This window comes from Cupressus sempervirens, chromosome 4, assembly GCF_028749045.1.
Source record: "Cupressus sempervirens isolate cs-2001-9-10 chromosome 4, ASM2874904v1, whole genome shotgun sequence".
In the NCBI taxonomy this organism is placed as follows: Eukaryota; Viridiplantae; Streptophyta; class Pinopsida; order Cupressales; family Cupressaceae; genus Cupressus; species Cupressus sempervirens.
The window spans coordinates 682,070,639-682,080,635 of NC_143121.1; the positions used below are offsets into that span (position 1 = coordinate 682,070,639).

The following is a 9,997-nucleotide window of genomic DNA, read 5'->3' on the forward strand; positions in this document are numbered from 1 at the left end:
GGCATATGTATATTCTTAAAATTTTGAATTCTCTGTTTGGATGCACCAAATCAGAATTGGAATAAAATTGGAATACGTATTCCAATTTTGGCCCAAAAATGAGGATTTTCTATTCCACCTAAATAGGTGGAATGGGAATACGTATTCCTATTCCATTTTAAAAAAAATTTTAGAAAACATAAATTTTGAGTCCGTGTATTCTACATCAAACTCTGGGTAAACCAAACAAGAATAAGAATACGTAACCCCATTTTCGATTCGAAAATAAGTATTCCAGAATAGATATTCCTATTCCCATTTTTATATTCCCAAAGCCAAACGGACCCTCAACGTCTCCTTCGCCACACACTGAACATAGTCCATCCTTCCTATATCATTCTCACATACATTTCCCTCTCTGCCCACAACTGAATCAATCTCATCTTGCATTTTCTTGGGCACATTAGGGTTTCTAAGAATCTCGCTCATTGGCCATTCTAGTGTTGTAGACGTCGTTTCAACTCCAGCCATGAACATATCCTGCAAACATCATGCATCCTTGTTAGATCAAATAAAAAACTCAGATTTACCAACAAACTAATTGAAAAGAGAGTATTTGGGATTGCAACAGATACATACAAAAACAATGGCTTCAATGTTTTGTTGTGTGATCGATCTTCCATCGAGACTATCCATTTCCAAGAGCACGTCAATGATGCCTTTAGTACCACCCATGTTTTTCTCCCCATCCCCCTCTTTCCTCAACTTCACTCTGCTCTGCTGGCGCTCCTCTATTATCTTTCTTATCAATGGGGCTATCGAATTGTGTACCTTTATCAGCCGCTGGTTGATGCCTTGCAAATCTATCCAGTCTAAATATGGAATGAAGTCCCCGATATTCACAGCTCCTGCTGCAACTGCCGCCTCTACTGCAAGCTTCTTTATCTCTTCTCCACTTGAAGAAAGTTTAGTACCAGAAAGGATCCGCCACATCACTTCCTGCGTAAACGATGCAAATAGGTTGCTGAGATTAACTGCCTTCTTCCCCCGCTCAGACATCTCCCACACTGAACGAACGGCTGAAAGCATAACTTCCTCTCTAATACAACTGAATGACTCAATCCTCTTCGCACTCAGTAATTCTACCACGCACAGCTTCCTCACGTGCCTCCAATAAGGCCCGTAAGGAGCCAATACCATGTCCTTGTAATTATAAGTGAGGTGTTTTCCTGCAGCAGTAAGAGGCCGGCTTGCAAAAACATGATCATATCATTGTAGTTATAAGTCAGGTGTTTTCCTGCAGCAGAACGAGGTCGGCTTGCAAAAACATGATCATACGTTTTCAAGAACTCTTTTGCCGCGGCAGAAGAAGAGACAACAATAGCGGGAACAGAGCCGAATTTCAACATTATGATGGGCCCGTATTTCTTTCCAAGTTCGTGAAGATCACGATGAGGAAGCTTTCTCAGCTGGTTCAGATTTCCAATAATGGGCCATGCAAACGGTCCACTAGGGGGCAATCTCTTTCCTGATTCACTTTTCCTTTTCAGGGTAAATTTTTGCAAAACCCACAAGAAAAGTATGAGTGAACAGAGTGTAGCAGTTGCTGGAGCATAAGCACCGCCTCTAATTATATCCAATGCTTGAAAAGATTGAGGAAAGCCCACGGAAGACATGATGAGCAGAGATGTGGGAGACGATTAGTTCTGTTCCAATATCTACATGGAGAGGGGTTTAAAGACATTTTTTGAGACAAATCCTTAATCAGTTGTCTTAATTTGAGACAATAAAAAAGTTGTTTATCATTTCAAATATCATCTTTAATCGAGTGTCTTTAAAAATGTCTTAAAATATTGTCTCTATAAGACAATATGAAACAAAAGTCATTTTGTCTCTTTAGAGACAATTTCACTTTTGTCTCTTTGGAGACAATATTCTTTAATCCCAACTATTGAGACAATACATGTTTGAATTCAACTATTATTCAACTGTTGTCTATCTATTTCAATGTTATTAAAAAAATAAAAAATAAATTTAATTTAATATTATTATTTTCTTATGATTTTTAACATCTAATGTGTGAACACAACAATACAATATATTCACTATAATTATTTGCAATATTTTGTTTCTTACAAAACACTCAATAAAGTAGCATAACCAACAAACTTGGCCCAAAAAAATATATTAATTATTTTATTTCCAATACTTTGTTTCTTACAAAATTATGTGGGATTTCCTCCACTACAACCAATAAAGTATACCATGGAAATGGCATAGCCAGCACTAAATAATAACATTGATTTTTTAATATTGTATAACCTCATAATGAAGTACTTAAACTGATCCTAACACTTGCATACTACACGGTGTAGTACAAAAGATCTTTGATTTAAATATATATTCTTATGAAGAGTTGCAATGCTTTCAACATGCCACATCTAGAATGCCCACATCTGGGTGCAATTGCCCAAAAATGGTTTTGAAACAAACAAGAAGCATCTCATTTTCTTGGTGTCTTTTGTAGCTAGAGGACAGAAACATTTAGCCAAACAAGAAGCATCTCATATTCTTCAAGGTTTTCTAGTAGCCTGAAAGAGAAAAGAATTTATGTAAGGATATAAGAGAACTAATAAAATGATGATGCTCATATATGCAAAATTCACCAACAAAGAAAATTTGCACAAAATGTTGTGAATCATAGATATCACTCAAATTGAAGTATGCATGAATCTATTACCTATTTTCTTTTGTGGGTGGTAAAAATAGGCTTTCTTATAACAACTATTAGGTCTTTTTATAAAGTTTATAGATGTTATCTAAAGTAATTGAAAGCAATTGTAACTCTTATCTTTTAGACATAAATGATGGAGGAAAGAACACCAAGAAGTTTGAACTGATTAAAGTACATGTAATTTTCAAGCTTGTTACCAAAAGTATGTTGATAGGAGGAAATAACACCAAGAAGTTTGAATTGCTTAAAGTATGTAGTTTTCAAGCTTGTCTCCCAAAAGAATGTTGTTATTTTAACTTGGTCAATATGAAAAAGGGGTTTAAAGCTCTTGTGGTTGTACTTGAAACTTCATTCAAAACAAGGAAAAAGAAAATTTAATAAAGAAAATATTGATTTTAGTAAATTAGTGGATTAATGACATTTTATTTCTTTACTAGTTTAGAGCACAATGTCTATATCATGTTTAGAGCACATTCATGGCTGAAATGGGTAATATAATCCTTTTAGAATCAATGTTATTGATTGCTTCACTCATTTAGGGTAGTTCTATCAATAGCCACTTACAAGTTAATACCTTGTGGTCATAATCTGAAAGTGCTAATTCAAGAGCAAATCATTACAAACATCAAAGAGTGTTAAGGATGCTACAGAAAAATTATTATGCTATGAGACAACTAGGATGGCAAAGAATTAGAACATTATGTCAAGACCATATGCATAGAGAAATTGTAAGAGGTGGAGAAAAAAATGTCATAAATAGGACAAGCAATAAGTGATGCATGTTAACTCTCTTGATGATTCTACATGGTTTCATCCATATAGACATCTAAGAAAATATTAACAAAGTGTTCAAAGATGATTGAAATGCTAGCATACATGCTTTAGAGAAGATATAACATTATTAGTGATATGAATGTGTCGAAGATAGATTATGAAAGGAGCATACAAGAAAATGTATGCTATTATACAAGGGGGTACAAGGCCACAAAGGTGACAAAGTATAGTTCATCAAAATAGTGGACTTTGCAATTCTCTTGATGATTATGTAGGGTTTCAACCATAAAGATATATGAGAAAATATAAAAGAAGGTGTTCAAAGATGATCAAAATGCTAGTTCAAATGCGTCAGAGAAGATCTAACATTGTCAGTGATATGAATATGTTCAAGATAGATTATGAAAGAAGCATACAAGGCATGCTACTATACTAGGGTTACAAGGCCACAAAGATGACATAGCATAGTTCACCAAAATAGTGGACTTTGAAACTATAAAACAATGAAGAAGAGCTCATCATTATGGTAACAAGGCATCAAGGTTAGTTCATAATATATAGAGTATAGTTATGCATATGACTATCAATGATATTCTACAAAAGATGTTGTGATTGTGGAACCATCACCAAATAATGACACTGAACATGAAATTCAAATACATATATAGTCATGTACTATGAGAAAAGAATTATATAACCATCAACACTAAGAAAAGATAATATGTGAAAATAATGGCCAAAGCAATCAATGAGGCATGTTGTTGTGGATTTCTTAAAAATAGAGATGCATGATCATTTACTAAGTAATAGAATACATATCAATTATGTCATGTGGTACATAATGTCTTCTAGAAGACAATCAATGATAAGAATCAAGCTACTATTATTAAAAAGTGTAGGGGCAAAAAATGTTGATCAAATATTTTAAGATTAATGAGGTAAATGTGACATTAGTTGCATCAAGAGATCCATGGCACACTCAATGTTAAGAAACAGAGGTGTCCCAGTATTAGAAAAATACTGTGAAGTTTGATGAATAGGAATCATCCATTTCAATCTGAAAAAAGGAAGACAATGAGAAAGGGAATTGTGCTAGGGATGAAATAAACCTATACATAGTCATATGTTGTCAATCAGAAGGATAGTTACTCTGATGCTATTGACAACAATAGCCGTAAAAAGTATAATAGGAACAAGTTTGAAAATAGAGCATTACAAATTTGGATAGACAAAATGATATTGTCATATATTTCAAGCACTTACTGCAGCACATAGAAGCAAAATTGAGAAGCTGTGTAATACAGAGTGGAAGATATATGAATGTAGAAGATAGTAAAGTGGCTAAAAATTGAAATAGGGGTCATGACTATAATAACAAGTAAAAAATTCAAGGAAACCAATATGAGTCAATCAAGGAGGACATCAATGATATCAATGTAACATGCATGGATAAGTGTTTATAGAGATATTCTAGAAACATAAAACTCACATGAAGTTGTTGACTGATGCTATGATTGAGATTTGAAACCCACATTTCAAAATGAAGAACTTGAGAATGGAAAAATAGTTTCATAACCCTCATTTCAATCAAGGAGATGGAGCCCTAGCTATGGAAATATTCCAAGAACACAAAGCCACAAATAAATCCAAGACCCTAATCAAAATGAGAAATTTATTACCTATTTGCAATGGTGCAAATTTAAAATTCTCTTGAAGATTTTCAAGTAGAATTGTTGATGCAACTTAGGGAAAATTTGATGCAACATTCACTTAGATCTAACCCTTCTCCCTTGTTGCATTTCAATTATTTCATACTGTGAAATGGAGAGGAAGAATTGAGAGAGGAGGGATTAAATTAAAAGTTAACTCTAAAAAAAACTACTTTTTATATGGCAATGGATGATAGAAAAGAAAGAATAAAACTTAAAATAGAAAATATTGTATTAAGAGTAACTCTTGACCTTTACCATATTTATTTCTCAAGTGCTACTCGAGTCAAAAATATTTAGACTCATTTCTTTGACTTTACACTAGGTAGATTTCTTGCTCTTTATCAAGCAGAAATATTAGCACAATATTCTGCAGACATATTAAAAATAATTAAATCTAATTTTGTGTCTATGCCAACATTTTCTTGAGCAATGCTAATAGAGAGATTCAAAGAAAAGGGGGACTATTGAAACATTATCATAAAGATCAAGTAGATTATTCAAGATTCTAACCCAGAGAAATGAAGACTTGATAAAGGGCCTCATCTTCTTCTTCTTGTTTTATTTCTTGCCAAAACAATAGCAATTCCAAGACAATAATTAGATTTGGTAGAACTTACAGTTTTCAAATCTGAAGTGAATGTTAGTACATAATTATAGAAACATTATACATAAAAGACATACGTCTTTCTTGAATAGGTAATTTATTTTGTAATTAATCTCTATGAACTTCAATTAGTACATGCCATAGAAGTTGAGGTTTTTAGGGATGCTTACAAAGGTTGATGACATTCTTACTTTCCAATCCATTGACTTTCACAGAAATATCATACTAATAATTTACAAAGCCATGCACAATATAAAATGATTTATGAATAACAAGATACTTTAGATTATTTTGTAGGAGTGGTAGAAGTTGAAATTATGAGGTAAGAGATTTCTTGAAATTATAATATTTTAGATTGAAGCATCATCTATAATTGAGGAGTTTATCAAATTTATCTTCTCAAGTTTAAATTTTAAATATGTACTTGTACATGGCAATGGAAGATATTGGTTTGGATAGAATGAAAGTTGAGTAAGTGTGTGAAACTTTTGAACTATACAGTCTAAAATATTCAATTTATAGCAAGCCAATGTATGAAGTGAACCACAACAAAAGGGTAAATAGAGCCTTGAAAAGCTGCTAAGAGGCTTTAAGCCAGTCCTAGGAACAACCAAATATATTAAAAGCAAAAATACAAGCTAGAACTGAGAGGCTTAGAGATGCAAGTAGAAAAATAGAATTTCTAGGGGGAAAGACTTCCCTCCTAAAAAACAAGCAATATGAATGAACAAATCTCAGTTTAATCAATGTCCATCAAGGATCTAGAAGGGGAAATTTTCAAGCTGAAACAAGAGAATTAATTTGTTAAATATTATTGCATTTTCTGTAGACCAAAGGAATTCTCTGTAGTCAGATATATACTACTTGCAAGAGGAATTTACAAGAATACACTACATACATAATTCATAAACAATAAAAAATAAGGATATATAGTATGAAAGCATGCAAAAGTCATATCTGAGCAAGGAAAAGAGTAAGAAAACAATCTAACTTAGTAAATCAATAGATTGAACATAAATAGGTATCAACGAAATTGATCCTAGTCACCAACAAATAGTTAAATGGACTGAGAGAGCACCATTCAATATATTTAAAAATCTAGAGAACGATTCAACAATTTATATTTATACTATGCCCAATATTTATATTTATGTCAACTTCAACATTGAATAATTCACAATTTTATGTTACATATCACCTTCAAGACTTGTGATATGGTATGTTGTCAAACAAGATATTATAATCTTGTATGTTTCATTGATATATATTTGAGATAATAGAGATTAAAGTTAGGAATGAGATTAATGTCAAACACTTATCATGTTCTTAGCCACAAAGGTATCTAGGTAGGACATGTAGTTAGGAGTACAATATATTAGATAAAGATTACTCACCTTTAGAAATCATAGCTAAATATGCATACATTGCAACATCCCCATTCATTTATTGGAATTTACAAATTTGGCATAGGGGTAGCACTGTGAGAGCTGGAAATGAGCAGACACCTATATAGAAGGATCATATATCTAGAATTCCATGTTTTGAACCAAAACTATGGAAAACTCTAAAATAGTAAAAAGCATTGCTATAATTGAGAATTGAACAATAACACCATATCATTTCTTGCAGACAAGCAGCCAGTTTCTATGTTGATATTCAAAGACCAATGCACTCACCCATCATCACCTGATATTGCTTCTCCCTATAAGCCAAATACACATGGATTTTCTGACTAAGACATCATACAAATTTAAAAATACCCTTGGAAGTAATGCACAAATTATACTCAATTAGTATTTGATGATAGAAAATAAAGTATTATCATAAATACTAAACATTAGGAAGTAAGATTATGAGAATTAGAACCAAGAAGAATAACAAAACTCAAATTAAGAAACAAAGTCAACAAATATAGATCTATTATGAAAATATATGATCACCAACTACAAGACAACAAATACAACTTGAGAAAACCTTATACAGTTCTTTCAAAATTTGTAATTGGAAAGTGCAGATTTCCTGTCCATAAAAATAAGCTTTCAGAATCATTCCCAATAGCAATGTACTTAACTATGACTTCAAAAAACTTCATAAATAACTCATATACATCATAGTTGATGAATTGAAAATAAAATATAACTATTTCAAATGGTTTTTTGGGGTCTTTATTAATTTAAATATGCTACCTAATTCACATAACCCATTTGCATTTTACCCATCATCTCACAAGAAGATTTGTAGTAAATAGAAGTCAAAGTTCATCCATTTGAGATCAAACAATGAATAAAAGGATGGAAGAGGAGAAGAAAACCATATCTACTTCGAAGAGGATGATGATAGAGATAATGAAATAATTTTTCCCTGATGATTATGTAGTGCAGGAGTACCTCAACTATTCGGTTCAAAGTCAGAGATAAAGAAGGCATCAAAGTCATCCAAAGCAAATTAGAGGGATGAAATACATAAAAAGGGTTTTCAAATCAATTGGGAAGTACTAAAGCCTATAATGGCTTTGGATTCCTAGAAATGGTTAAAAGTCCTAAATGGATCAAATTTTTCTTTGTAAGGGGGACCAATAGAGTCCTTGGTTAAATAGGAATATTTGGAGTTTAGAGAATTTAATAATGATAAGAAATCCAATTAGTGGGTTTAGCAAAATTCAATAAATTGAGTTTAGAGTCTTAAATTAAGAAATCTACAATAGACTAGTGTGGGAGTTTAAGTGTTTAAGAGATGAGTTTTATATTTAAATAAAGCCTTTTATAGGTTTTTTAAAATTCAAATATTTGAATATGTAAACAACTAGTTTAAGAATGAGAGGGAAGTGTAGTTATTATAGTTTTAAACTCAATTGTTCAACTCAATGATGAAGTTGGTTGAATGAGTTATTTTAGGGAGTGTCATAAATTTGAAAGAGTCTTTATTATGAAGAGTAGAGAATCAGGTGTATAGACTGGTGAAGAAAACAACAAATACACACATCTTCTTTTTGTAAATCGAATTTCATTGTTTGGTTATCATATCAACTGGGTTGTTCTCCAAATGCTTTGACAAGGTTTTCTTCATCATTCATGTGTTTGTGGATAGGTTTCATATTGCTAATAAGTTGTTGTTGCACCAATTGGTTGTTGTAACCTTTCTTTAATTATTTTTTTATATTGTTGCAGTTGGGTTTTTAAAGTAACGGGGACCCTTCCATGAATATAAAGGCCTAATGTTCATGGAAGGTTATTTTCTAACATGTATTATATGTTATTAACTAAGCATATGTAGAGTTGTGAGGAGTGGAGGCAGTCATAGTCCAGAACAGTGGAAAATATGATGAAGTTAAGAGCCAAGTGTAGCAGTGGATGATATGACCACATAGGATATACATTTTATGTTTTGGATCAGTTTATGATGCTGATTGGAAGGTGATTCAATCACCAATTTATTGTGGGAGAGTGTGGAGATAGGAGATTTAGGAAGCCCTAGCAAAATCAAGTTTTTTCCAGCTACTTCAAAGGTAGCTTCGTGCATTGCAATTCTCCACACTATTGCTAATTTTTGGAGACTAAATTGGAGCAGCTGTTATACTCATATTACACCCTAGAGTTGGATGGGAATGAAAAACACATAAGATATTGAGGATCACCAAGGAAACAAAAGAAAGGGTGCGATCTTCTCTAAATTTATGGGTTGACTACAACAGTCTCATACCTTTCCATTTACATGAAAACACAGTAGAGATGCCACCCTTTGGAGCTGCACTTGCAAGAGCACATGATTTTATTGAAGACAATTTTCTTGAGGAGAGCATTATAAGAATAACAACATATCTACTACTCTAATTTATGACAGTTGTCCTATACCTACATTTAGAGTAGCCATATTACAATAGTAGTATTATCTTTTACCTTGCTAGCACTCACAAGTTGTTGGCCAAATTAGTAATGCAATTAGGGTTGAGGTTTTCTTAAGCATTCTTTGTGGGATCATATGACTTGCTTTATAAGGATTTGGTGTCATTTCTAGTGGTGACATACCAGGACTTTCACTACATGGAACCAGAGGGTGTTATGAAGCATACACTTGGTGAATCAGCCCTTGGAGTTAAGTCTACAAATGTAGATGTTGATGTGAGTAATACAAGTTTACCTTGGTCCTTGCATTTTTTAAGTTTGTGGGTGACAAGTCTCACCTAGCTGATGACTC

General features: G+C 32.6%; 1 pseudogene; it reads right to left on the reverse strand.

Annotated features, from left to right (window-relative positions):
* Positions 1 to 300: 300 nt before the first annotated feature.
* LOC149563091 (cytochrome P450 750A1 pseudogene) lies at positions 301 to 1,655 on the reverse strand (annotated as a pseudogene).
* Positions 1,656 to 9,997: the final 8,342 nt, after the last annotated feature.